Source organism: Myiozetetes cayanensis, unplaced genomic scaffold (genome assembly GCF_022539395.1).
Source record: "Myiozetetes cayanensis isolate MyiCay16 unplaced genomic scaffold, myiCay2020 scf12, whole genome shotgun sequence".
NCBI classification, from domain to species: Eukaryota; Metazoa; Chordata; class Aves; order Passeriformes; family Tyrannidae; genus Myiozetetes; species Myiozetetes cayanensis.
Genome location: NW_026086826.1, coordinates 1,864,460 through 1,877,239, shown reverse-complemented (window position 1 = coordinate 1,877,239; position 12,780 = coordinate 1,864,460). Strand labels below are relative to the sequence as shown.

The window sequence follows — 12,780 nt, the reverse complement described above, 5'->3', positions numbered from 1 at the left end:
CAAATTCACCCTACTGACTGACCTGAGTCCTCAAGCATATTGTTTTTTCTTAGTTATCACAAAGACCTTAACAAAGAGATGAGGAACCTTCATGGCTTGATCCTTACCTCTCAGGAATTGCTGTGCAAGCAATCATTTTTGGACCTGCAAATTTACGTCGTCTATTTTACCTGGTTAATCCCATGCCTCCAGTGGTACACCACAAAGGAACATTATACACAAGTTTGAAGACTGCATCATCTCTGCAGAACCTCAGTAAGTGCTGTCATTGTGAGCACAGGGACCCAGCGAGCTTGATCAAAGGTCAAACAAAATCATAAACTCCTGCTCTGAACCCCATACTGATCTTCTGCAATGACTCAATAAAGCCACTTCCTCTCCAGAAGCTTCCAAGGTCCCTGTTGTCTCTTAAATAATTTTCAGACCAAATTCGAGAAAAATTTCAAAAGCTTTCTTACCCAGGCACACTATTTATCAAACTGAAACACTCACAGCACTGATAATTCCATCTTTCCAACAGCCCATTTCTTTTAAGGCACTCCAAAACTTTGAAACAAACAAATCAATGAAACTCTCCCAAAGAAGCTCTCTGGGTGGAATTTTCTATTTTCTGATTCGTGAGAAAGGAAAAAAGTTAAAGGCTTCCTGAAATCTATGGGGATTTTTTTCCTGTTCTCAAGCAAAATGTACTCATAACATGATGAATGACAGGAAAGAATTCTAACAGGGAGAGAAATAACAATTTATTGCAGAAGAGAAATGATGAAGGAGCATGACAGGGAGAAGAAATATGATTTCAGAAAAGGCACCCAAGGATGAGTTTTAGAAAGGTGCTCCTGCTGCCTGATGGTCATTGTTCTCCTAAGGTCTTCACAGAGATAGGGTGCAGATAGGTAAAGTGTCACATAAGGCAGGGCAGGGGCAAGATTAAAGCACAGCAAGAGGCATAAAGCGTTGCAGGAATACATTTCTGGAATATAACTTAGTCACAGCCCCTAGCTTGATTCTGGAACAGGAGTTTTTTTGAGATTTGAAGTCTGACGTGATCTTGAATGTGACTCAGACATGCAAATATCAATTCAGAACTGCAGTTTTCCTCAGGGGGATTTGGGTCAACAGTATCAAACGGATTACGCTCATTAAAACTAAAATTGAATGTAATTTAATGAGGAATCCAAGTACAAAAGCACTTTGCCAACAAACGTCAACAATATTTATCCTACAGCTTTGGTATTCATGAGAATACAGCAGAGAACGTGTATAATTTGGATATTAAAGAATGCCAAAGTAAAACCAAATTAGCTTAAGTGGAATTATGATAGGGAGGAAAAAGTGTGGTGTTGATCCAAGTTCAAAAGCAAAGGCATAAGAACACGGAAAAAAACCAGGCTTGGCATGTGGCCTCACAGAGACCAGGTCCCAGAACATTTTACAGACCTTGATAACAAGGTCCACTTCTAACATAATTTGTGTGTGTCTGTTTGACTCCTTTGCAACTCAAGTTTGCTCCCAGACCCTGGCATTTAATGACAAGGAACAGTGGACTACCCTGTTACAGCTGCCAAGTCAACTTGGTCTTGGGAAAGTGCTACAGATTCTGGGAAGCAATGTGTGTTGACTCTGGAAAGCTCACAGGACAGCTGGAATGGAAGATGAGAAGCAGGACACCAACGATGGCAGGAACTGATTCAAAGTAGAGGAATAACAGAGCTAAGGAGGCCACAAGTGACATGCAAGAACTTCTCTTTGATTTTTTTTTTGTTCCTACGAGTTCAGCTGCAGTCCCCAATATCCAGCAATATTGCCTTTTTCAGGTGGGCCAAAGGATTTACAGGCAATATTAAAATGACTCATACAGTGGTTATCAATAAATTTGCTGCAGTTATGCCTAAATAACTTCACTGGATGATTGATGTTTTTCCTCAGTATTTATGATGTCTGTAAGGGGTTTAATGGTGACTATGTTCCCTTAGCAAGCTTGTTTATTGAGAGAGCCTTTCAGATAATTTGAGAAACCTTCTGAACATTGAAGGAACAGCAGTAACTTACACTGCAAACACAGGAATGAATATTTTAAAGAGTGAAGTTCATATGGAGCTTTCTTTTCACTATTCCCATGGTCTAATGTAATACTCAGCAGACCCTGCTGGGGCATAATTTACTGGACCACATCCTGCTTCCAGTGAAATTAATGACATAAAAGTCACTGACGTCAGTAGGCTGTGGAAAACCACTGGGTTAATGAGAAAGGCAAGTGAAGAAGAAGTTTCCAAGAAAAAAAAAAAAAAGGAGTTTCATATACAGTCTATCTAAATGTGGGGTTTTTTTCACACAAAATATTATAGAAGATCAAAAATGATGGAAAAAATATCATCGAGTTCTCTGTGTAAACAACTTGAATTTTTTATTCAGACAACACTCCAATGTGAAGCCCAGGGGCTTAAAGTAATTTTCCAAATTTTGCATGATTTATAATATTATTGGATTTGTGATTTAAAGGATGTCAGGAAAAAAAATAATGGTATTTATAGATGAAAAAATTTTTTTTTTTTTTTTTTTTTTTTTTAACAAAATGTTCTGCCTATACAGAATGGATACTTTAAATGACAGCACTCATATAATCCACCTGCTTAATTTCTACCTAATTTAATTGTGCCATGTGCATTCACTGGTGCACAGACACTCACTGAATACTGTAAGCAGTATCTCAGGAATACACATTCCTTTAAATGTGGTTTCTTTTTTTTCCCTCCAGTAAATGATGAGAAATTTGGAGACTTTAGAGACAAGATGGCCAAATGACAAAGTTAATTATCATGGCTAAATGGAAATGCTGCATTCAAGTTTGATACACAAGGCATTTCCCGAATAGCTGCACTGTCTTAAGAAATGCCAGTGGGGCTCTGGGGACCAGGTTGTTGGGATGGTGGGTTTAGATGTGGTTTTTTTTGTTTGTTTAATGGAGGATACAGGAATGTGTACCTGAATATTGGTAGGAGTCTTACACAGTACAATTGTAGAATTAAATCAATTTTCCATTCTTACCTTAAAAATACAGCTGGTATGTGTATTTTACTGTGCAGAAATGCAATTGTGGTTAGATGGAATCAACTGTCAGCTGCATGTCATCATACCTCTACTAGTCTCTTGAAAGTGTATTAAGGATTATAAAAACCAAGAAAAACATGAAAGGCCTTTCAAACTGCATTTTGATTTGAGCTGGTAATTCTGTATTAAAACACTTGCACTCTTTTGTTTATTAACATGAGAATACCATTGGTTTAGGGTTGAGTAGGATTACTAAGAAGCTTGGGCACTGATGGAAGACTTCCCTGGTCACAGAGGACTATAAATTGGATCCAGTGTTTGAACAATCACTCTTTTACATCAGGTAACACTGTTTATTAAGTAAAATGTGAATGAATTTTGTTTAGCATTGCTATAGTACATTTTTGTATAGAGAGCATTAAATTATTTACAAACTTTAAAATATACCAATAAAAAATGGAAGAATCATTTTTGGATTTTAGGGCTGTGATGCAATTGGAAGCTAGAGGAATTTGGTAAGATTTTAGGGGAACCCCCCCCCCAAACCAAACATGAAATTTCTTCTTTTTTATTCCATATCCTAATAAAGTGCAAATTTTACCTTCTCATTATAATCATCCAGTATTAAAATACAAATAAAGTTATAACCTACAGTAAGAAAACACCAAGGCAGCTACATCTACAAAATTACATAATGTTATTCTTGTGACAAGCATAAGAAAATGCTTTGAGTTTTCAATTTTAGATATAAGATTTTTGTAATGCTGTTTGAATATTTTACATGAAAAATGTCATGAGAAAAAGTCTTAGGGTAGTGGATTTATCAAAGAGCTATGAAAGATTTTCATTGCACTGGGCATATATCTATGATAGACTTTTGATGATACAATGACATATAATATGAAGACTTAGTTTTGGGGTGAAACTTGTCATATTGATTCACAACCACTCAGAAGTTTTTCCTTTTTTCCCTTTTTTACAAATTTCAAAGGAAATTGTTTCCCCCTTAACTTCAAGCAACAAACAAACGAGGCTGAAATCCCCGAAGTTAAACAGAACAATCTGAGCATTTTCAGTGCTCCCCAGCCCACACAAAATGAGATTTTGGTAGATGTGAAGAGCGAGTATAGAATATATTCTGTGATCTGGAAGCAGCCCTTATACTGCAGTTCTATTCAGTGCATTTCCCTCACGACGTAAAACAGTGCAATTAAAACATCAACTGTTAATTTTGCCCTAATCCAGGCCTGTGGAAACCAGGGTTGTGGACCCCTGGGGCATATCCATGTCAAGATCTGCAGTGGCAGCACAGGGCTGGGGACTGGTATCAGACACAGCAGTCTGAAAAGTGGACAGCACTGGGTGGGAAGGGCAATGCAGCCAGAGTGGCTGGGGAATACACTGATTCATTGCATCCCACTGCTCTCTTTTGACAGTAGCCTCTGCTGCCAAAGCTGCTATGGAGCCCCTGGGGGAAACGAAAACTACCCTTCCCTAGTGCAACCCTCATGGGAGAACAGCGCTTGAAGTGCCTCACTTAACCCCTCAAAAGCAAGGAAATGAAAGGCTTCCTGTAAAACAAATTCCAGTGCTACTCACCCTGCTGTGCTTAGCTTGTCTGGAGGTCTCAGAACAGTGGGTGATCTCACATACATTACTGCTGTGCTGCAGGACTGTGCACCCGCAGCCATCAAAGGCCGAGTTAAGAACAGCGATGCCATTAACAACCTTGCCTTTCCTTTCTTGTGATTTGTTTCCATTAATGGCAATTTAACACAATTTATTTATGATTCTCCAAAGATTCGGCGTTTGAGCTTGGTCTAAATCAGCGTGAAAGAGCAGATGCTCAGAATAACCACTGGAGACTGCAGAACTAGGCTGGAAATCTCATTTAAATATGAATTTCTTTCGTAATGGGTCTGATTCATCTTAGTCCTACACCAGGGCAGGGAACCATGCAGTTGCTGCATGGGAAATCTTGCCACTGCAAGCTGCCTTGCTAAGATTTCATAATTCCCTACCCCCTTGCAAGAGCTTTTCACATGGCCTTCTCAGGATGTTTTTGTAGCTTGTCAGGAGTTTTTAACTGGTTTGAACTTGGTGACTCTGCAACTAGCCAGTCTCCTAAAAGTTATTAGCACAGTAAACAATTATTTTCTCTCACAGTCTTCATAGGCTATGTGTGTATGCAGAGATGATTTTGGATCAGCAGTTCCTTTGTGTTTGGATGAACTAAAGGTCCTCACAAAAGAAAAATCCTTTAGTCCCAACCAGAACAGTGTAAAAGAAGGAGGAAAAGAAAGTTTCCTACATATTAAAATCACACTCATGTTGAGTTTCAGAGACTGGACAAGGTTTGGACAGGTTAATATATTATCTAAACTATTTCCCTCATCTCTTGCTGGTATTTCCAGATATTATAAATTAAACATGAAAAGCATTTATTATTGGGTAGGTGCCAGTGATGAAATTGTCATTTGTTTAGCCACACAGAACAACCTGCCTTTTCAACACTTGTGAAATATCAAAAAAAAGAAAATCTATAATTTGTGATCACTCATATATGAAGAATGGGGTTGTGGAGTGGGATATATCATTGAGAGTATTAGTCCTTGACTGGAAACAAACCATTTACCCAAGGAAGCATCTGTAAGGTGCTCAAATTAGTGAAACAGAAGGAAAGGGGGGGAATAAATAATTGAAGGAGGGAATAAATATTGAGTGTCCCTGTCCCAGTTTTTCCCCAGCACCGCCTCCCTGGTACCTCTGGAGAGCAGAGGACTATGTGCAGTGCAGAGAGAATCTCTGGAAAACTGGCAAGTAGATATCGAATAGGACGGGATAGAAAAATAACCCCAGTTTCAGTTCTGGTCACACACAGCTCCCAGTTGGATATTCTGTGAACTCAAACAACACAACTCTCCCATCTGGCAGGATGTGAGTGAGTAAGATGCCACCACTCAAATCTAAACATTTTGGTCCCATGCAGGAGATCAGACAGAAGGAAAACAGCTTAGCAAACAGTTTGATTAAGAGGGAAGAAAAACTTCCCGGCAACACTTTCCCAAACCACAAAACAAAAAAAAGAAAGGTATTTATTCAGAAAACACAGACAGGAAGTGCATCACCACTTTACAGCTTATATATGAAACCCACCATGGCATCATCACAGTATGGGTAAACAAGATGTGAAGAAGGGTGCAAGTGAGAGACAACACTGCTGGAAGGAGGCAGAGGAACACTGAACATGATCTGATCAGCTTTATCAAACTCCCTACACACATGCAGCAAAGGCTGTGATAAGAAATGGTGCTGTTCTGTGTCAGGATACGGGCTCATCACCCTGCAGTTAAACAGAACTACGTCCTGGGGGCTCGAATGTCACGTGGCAACAGCAGCACTGTGTTCCCACTGCACCCATGGGTGCACCCCTGCTGCTCTGGGAGCCCCTGCACAGCACAAGGGGCAGTGTCAAATATTTAGTGACAAATATTCAGTGACTCTGGGAGGCACGTGAGCCCGTTGCACAGGGAGCACACAGTGATGGTCACCAGTGGGTGAGCACGTGGAGCTCTGTAACGACTCATAGAATAACTTCTCCGGTTGTTAAAGGCACAGAAACAAGCAGAAGTCAAGAATGAAGATCACATTGCTCTCCCTTTCTTTACCCCACACTGATCAAATTACAAACCCCTAACCTCAACATTCTGGCAGACACTCTGCGTCAAGTTTACCACTCGAGGATTAGACAGAATGTAATTGAGACACATCATTAGTTTTTTGGTTTGCCTCCTTGAAAAACACAGAATTAATACAAGGTGGAGTGCAGCTGAGTGGGGATAGGCTGGGTTCAAGCTGCTGGCTGTGTGCAGGTGTCAGTGTTTCTCTGAATGCTACCAGCAGAAGGCTTTTAGAAACTTCCCCGTTATTAAATTACATAATTCCCAATTCAGCTTTCGTTTTTTATGCTCACTTGTTTGTTTTTACTGAAAATCATCCTTTAACTGAAAAGTAAGACAGCACATGCACAATCAGAATATTTTTGCTTGGAGGAAAGTGAATAGCAGAGCAGTTCCCTACTCAGACAGCTTTACCAGTAGGTAACTATGCCCTCTGCAGAACTAAATGGGCAGCCCAAGTGGAAGTTATGTTTTGACATTGCAAATAGAATTGCATTTAAAAAAACTCCAAACAGCCAAGAAACAAAACCAGAAATCCAACCAAAACCAAACCAAATTACAGCCACAGAATACCTGCATTGTAATTTCTTGCAGACTTCCCATTGCATTTTCTGTTTACCCTACTGCTGGCACAGAATCAGCACCATCCATCAAAGTGGGTGTATCTAAATAATGTGTATTTATTTATGCTGTGTACACATATCCCTCCAATACTCCACTAGACATTGTATAATGGTATTCAGGAAAACGAGACTCAAAGTTTTTCGTTTTTCAATTCCCAGTGCACCTGCTTCTTGTTATTTCCAACTCTCACTTCTCAAAACTCTGTTTGCAGAACTTTCTAAGATACATAGACTCAGTAATACACTTTTTTTTTTTTTTTTTGGCATGTTAAACCAGAGCAGTAAACACTCTTCTTGTGGAGGACATACTTCTCCAGCAGGAGAACTTTTCTACTGCAAAGAAACTGTGCATTACCACGCACCAGATCTTGTAATCCACCTGATCTGCATCCAACAGATGTTAAAAGCATCTAAAGAAAGGCAGCATAACCATATCAGGATTACTCTGTCCCTATCTAAACCCCAACAGCTACTGGATATATGTCTCCTACAGACACATGAGGATTATCACTCAGAGGCACTGACCTCTTTGGCTTCCTCAGCAATGCCCCATCTAACAGCAAATGAAACACAAAGCTGGAAGTCAGGATGAACGTGAATTCCTGCATCTCACATTTCCAGACCACCTTCCTGGTGCTGGGGAGGTAAACTCTGTCAGTTTACATTTACCTGCTCAGTGGCATTTTTGGAAGGGAAAAGAAGAACTGAACTCTACCGAAAAGGTTTTGCTAAATCCTGATTTGAGAGCCTCAGCTCTCAAATAAACAGCTCAAAATGAAGACTTCATGTCTTTTTTTAGTCAGGAAGGGCAGATCCATATGCAGAAAGGACAAATGGGCTCATCAGTGTTCAATTAGAAGTCCCTCTTTATGCTTTTGAATCTGCTACTTAAAAATAGGTGGTACATTATGAAGCCCAGGTGTCATTCTACTACATTAGTTTTCAAAGGACAAAGTTTATTGGAGATAATTTCCTGTAACATATCTGAAGCAGTACTGAAAACATTTCTTGCTTTCGAGACCTGTATCCCATGTTCCATTTTGGATTTAAAAAGCAGAACACCATAAAAGATGTGGTAAAATTGCTTTGAGAGAAGTAATAGCTCAAATGACATGGGAGGCCATAAAACAGTGGCTACAGAAGCTTTTTCCATTGTGGAACAGTATTCATTGATTTCTGAAACCACAGGCTAATTATGCTCTGAGTGGACAAAGTACCTTAAGGAGTCCAGTCAGGGCATCAGAGATAAAGAGTTCACGATGTACTTTTGTCAAACCCAAGTTAAAGGACTAAAGGCAGGAGTAGTTTGATGAAATTTGATTGCCAGTACTCTTCAGGAGGTTAGATGAGTTTGCCTGGTGCTGCTCTGTGAGACACATGGACTTACACTCCTCTAAGCTAATATTAAGGTTAGGTCATTAGAAGAAGATAGCACAGTAGTAAATAATGGATTTATTTTATTTTATTTTTTAAGTCAATACTGTTTCATTCTTGTCAAAAATTATGTGTGAACTATCCATCTTCTACAGTGGGCCACATAGCTTTCATGTGGCTTGATGACTGATTTTTATATTAGCCCTATTTGTAAGTTATCCCATTTAAATGTTCTGGAATTCAATAGCTTCGCTGCTGGAGAGCAGACTAAATCACAAAAGGAAATAATTTCAATCTATAACTGAGAAAAGCCATTAATTGCTGGAAAATATCCAGTCTCCAAACCTGAAGATATCAAATATGGTCTGGCAAGGAGGAGACAATTAGGCTGAGGAATTCTACCCGGAGGGAAAACATGCCAGAACTACTTCACCTAGACTAATGACTACAACAATAACCACTGAAGTATTTCCAGCTACTGTCAATGCTGCAAGTATTTAACTCTACAGTGAAAGCATCTTTAGTACTGACAATGTAATTGGCAGAGACTTACCCCAGTAGATCATTTCTGGAAAAAAAACAATCACTATAAAATCATACAGGGTTTGGTGTCATATACCCCCTTCATCCCCCTTTTTTTTTTTACTCCTTCTGATGTGAATTAAAGCTAAATGTAATGAGGCAAGTGGAACTGGAGCTTATAAAACTCAGGAGAAGTTAGGTCTGTGCTACTGCTCTGCTCAGGTGAAAAGCTGCAGATTTCTGGATGATTAGAATCATTTTCCTGTGTAACAGCCAAATATCATCTTAGTGGAATTTGTTAATTTGGAAAGCATCTAGCCCTTCTCCTTTCTGCAGAAAGGTCTTTCAAAGACCTTTCAAAGGACTGCTCTTCAGGCTAGATTTCCTCTCTCATCTCTCCCTCCTGAAACCTAGAGCTCTGAAGTGATGGAAACCATGGTCTCCTCATACCAGATGGTCTTGATAGCTCTTTCTGGACCTTTATTTCTGAGACTTACAATCTGGAAAACTTTAGCTTCCTGTCGAATGGCAGAATGAATTAACCTGTTCAGGTGCCTTAACGAGTTCTGAGTGTGAGGGGAGCACACAGAACCCTAAATCAGTCTAAAGTGACTTTCCCCTTGCTGACTACACTAACAACTCTCCTCTTCAATAGTTATTACATCCTAGGTTGAAATATTCTGTTTATTCATAATCACTGTTGTCTACATAAATTTGTCATTTTCTAGTGGAGGTTTTTATTCTCAGGTACAGGGGCTAAGGACTTTATTATCCCAAAGATACAAAACACACTTAGCAGGCAAAAATATAAAAGTTCCATTAAAAACATATCTGGAGTGTGGACAGAAGCAATACTTATAACGGGGAATAATGTTGAAATGTGGCACAAGTCAGGCCTGAAAACGCTTTCAAGTTTGTCTAGCATAATACAACCTGCCACATGAAGTGTTATTATGTGCATTTTATGCCTGGGAGTGCTGACAGGTGGGAGGGTGCAGATATGTTGTGTAAATGCTGTGTATCTTTCAGCAAGTGGAGATACTACGATGAGAGAAGCCCCAGAAAAGGAGAATTGTCATAAGGTACCGAATAAGGGCATATAAAACACAACAGATTTGCACAGAGTGCCATGCTGAGGATCTGTCAGAGAGGGAGGTGCTGCAGAAACTTCCATTAGCATTGTTTGTTGAGTATTACTCAGCTGCAAAGGTCTCAACTGGAAATGCATAAACTTGCTTCCTAAGAAAAATCACTCAGAAATACAAAAAGTAGCTTCCCTTCGCCTACTGAAACAAACCTCTCAAAGTAAGGGCCTAAAACCAAGCTCAAGAAAACCTAATTAAGATAAATATTTTGATTATCAAATAGACTGAACTTGTAGAGACCATGGGTAGATTTCTACAGCATCTTAAGTATCCCTGAAATTTGGGCTGTTTATTAGAAAAGTGGAGAAGTGCCACAAGGTGCAGTAAAGATGGTTGCTTTGTTTTTAATCCAGGAAAACTATTACATCATGTATCAAATGTTTTGTTCATCAAAAGAAGTCATTGCCTTTTGTCCTCTGCACCCGTCTCTGAACGTACCAGCACAGGCAGTTCTATAGGATATCCTCAGTTTTGCTCTGAGAGCCCAAGCTCAGTCAGAGAACTGAAAAATTCCAGTTTCTGTTTGCTGGGAAAGCTTCTCTGTGCTTGGATTGGTTGGAAATTTTACGTTATAGCAAGCACTAAACATTCTGTTTGGAGTAGGTTTACATCTCAAATCTAAATCCAGACTATGGACACAGAAAAGCAGTGTTTAAAAAGATTTTTTTTTTTTCCCAAATGGTCAAAATGCTAAATAAGAAAATAACGAATTAGAGCTCAAATTCTTACTCCAGCTGCCTTGGCTCCAGATCAGGCACTGCAAAGTTGACCTCCAGGACCTCCTCTGGAGACCCACTGAAAGATCTGGGATAAGAAACAGCTGGAGCCAGGGAAAAGGGCATGTTGGGGATGGGCCAGCATGCCATGCTTTGGAAAGGCTGGTATTTTACAGAGGGTCTGACTGTTGTTCAGAGGAGTGTTTTACCAGTTCTCAAATCTCCCTGGGAATTTGAGTAAAGAAAAGGCATGCCTTTCCTCTTCACTGGTGACATCCATGTTACATCTGATAGAGGCAAGTGGCAGAGTCACCCTGGGAGTTAAGGCTCAGGGAAGAAGGCAAAATTGTTTTCTAAGCAGGCTCTACTTTTAGGCCATTAAACTGCAAGATAATGATGGGTTTCTTGAGGAGCAACGGATTTCTTTTAGAACTTCATTTTAGCCAAAGGCTGCTCTGTTGTGATATTTTATGTTTAAACATACCCTACTCTGACAAGCCACTGAAGTCTTTAAAGTCTTCTCATCTTTACTGCAGACAGTACTTTGATCTCAATGCCAGAAAAGGTCAACATAAGAACTTCAGAATTAGACTTGTTTACATCCAACATAAAATACAAATAAATGAACGTGGCAAGGACATCCCAGGCAGATTAAATAAGGCCATGTTTTCCTAGTTCCACTCAAAATGTTTTTGTTTTCGCCAACCATTGTGCAAGCAGTGTCATCATCAAATCACACGAAATTCACTTATTGAAGAGCTTTCCCCCTCAAAATGTTTCATCAATCACAGCCCAGAAGGGCTCTGTCATAGGATAATTGCAACTTGGCGTACCGACAAAGCGCACCCAAACATCCTCAGCTTCCTTATCTGTACAATGGGCAGGGGTGACAGCCATTTTATTAGCTGAGATATTGTTACCCCCATCAGATAAAACAGCGTGTTTTGTTGCTTTGATGTTTTCTGTCACCAGAGCGGAGCTGGGGTTTTCAGCTGCGTGTTTAGGGAAGGGCTGTGGTGGCAGCTCGTGTTCCCCCACAACACCCCTGCCTCCAAACACCTCACAGGGCCAGGCAAGGGCTGTACCAACTGCACTTTGTCAGAGAGAAATGGGAAGAGCCAGCAAAGTTTCTGCAACGGGGATTTCTGGTCAAGGCAAAAAACTGTGCAGTCATCTCTTGTTTAAATTCTTTTCCTCGAGGAAGAAAAGATCACCGGAGTGAGTTCCCTCTGAAAGCAGCCAGCTGAGAAGCCACCCAAAAACGATTTCAGCTATTCCTGTTCTGCTGTCTCCACAACAGTATTATTAATTCACAGAATATTTAGTGAACTAAAATAACATTTGGGGTAACTGCTTGTATTTAATGATTCTCCACAATAACAACTATTATGGCAGTCAGAAATATCGTACCAGGCTTCCACATGCTTGGTCAGATCACGCAGGCTTTGAAGGCTAACAAAAAATCCGTCATGCAGAGCAATATGCAAACCCATTTAATTTTCTATTTAAATTCCTCCTGACAGAGTGGACTTTTCTTGAATTTCAAAAAAGCAAGGCTGTTAACCAAACTGCGAAGGTGGAAAAGTCTGCCTGTCGACACCGGGCTTATCTCGCTGTACTATCACTTGGGCAATAATTATATGAAGTGCTGTAGACATAATTTAATAATTCA

General features: G+C 39.9%; 1 protein-coding gene across 1 annotated transcript in view; it reads right to left on the bottom strand.

The window, feature by feature from the left end:
- The window catches only part of ADGRL4 (adhesion G protein-coupled receptor L4), a 71,356-nt gene that overhangs the window by 36,525 nt on the left and 22,051 nt on the right, over positions 1–12,780 (bottom strand). The gene's annotated exons all lie outside the window — the stretch shown is intronic.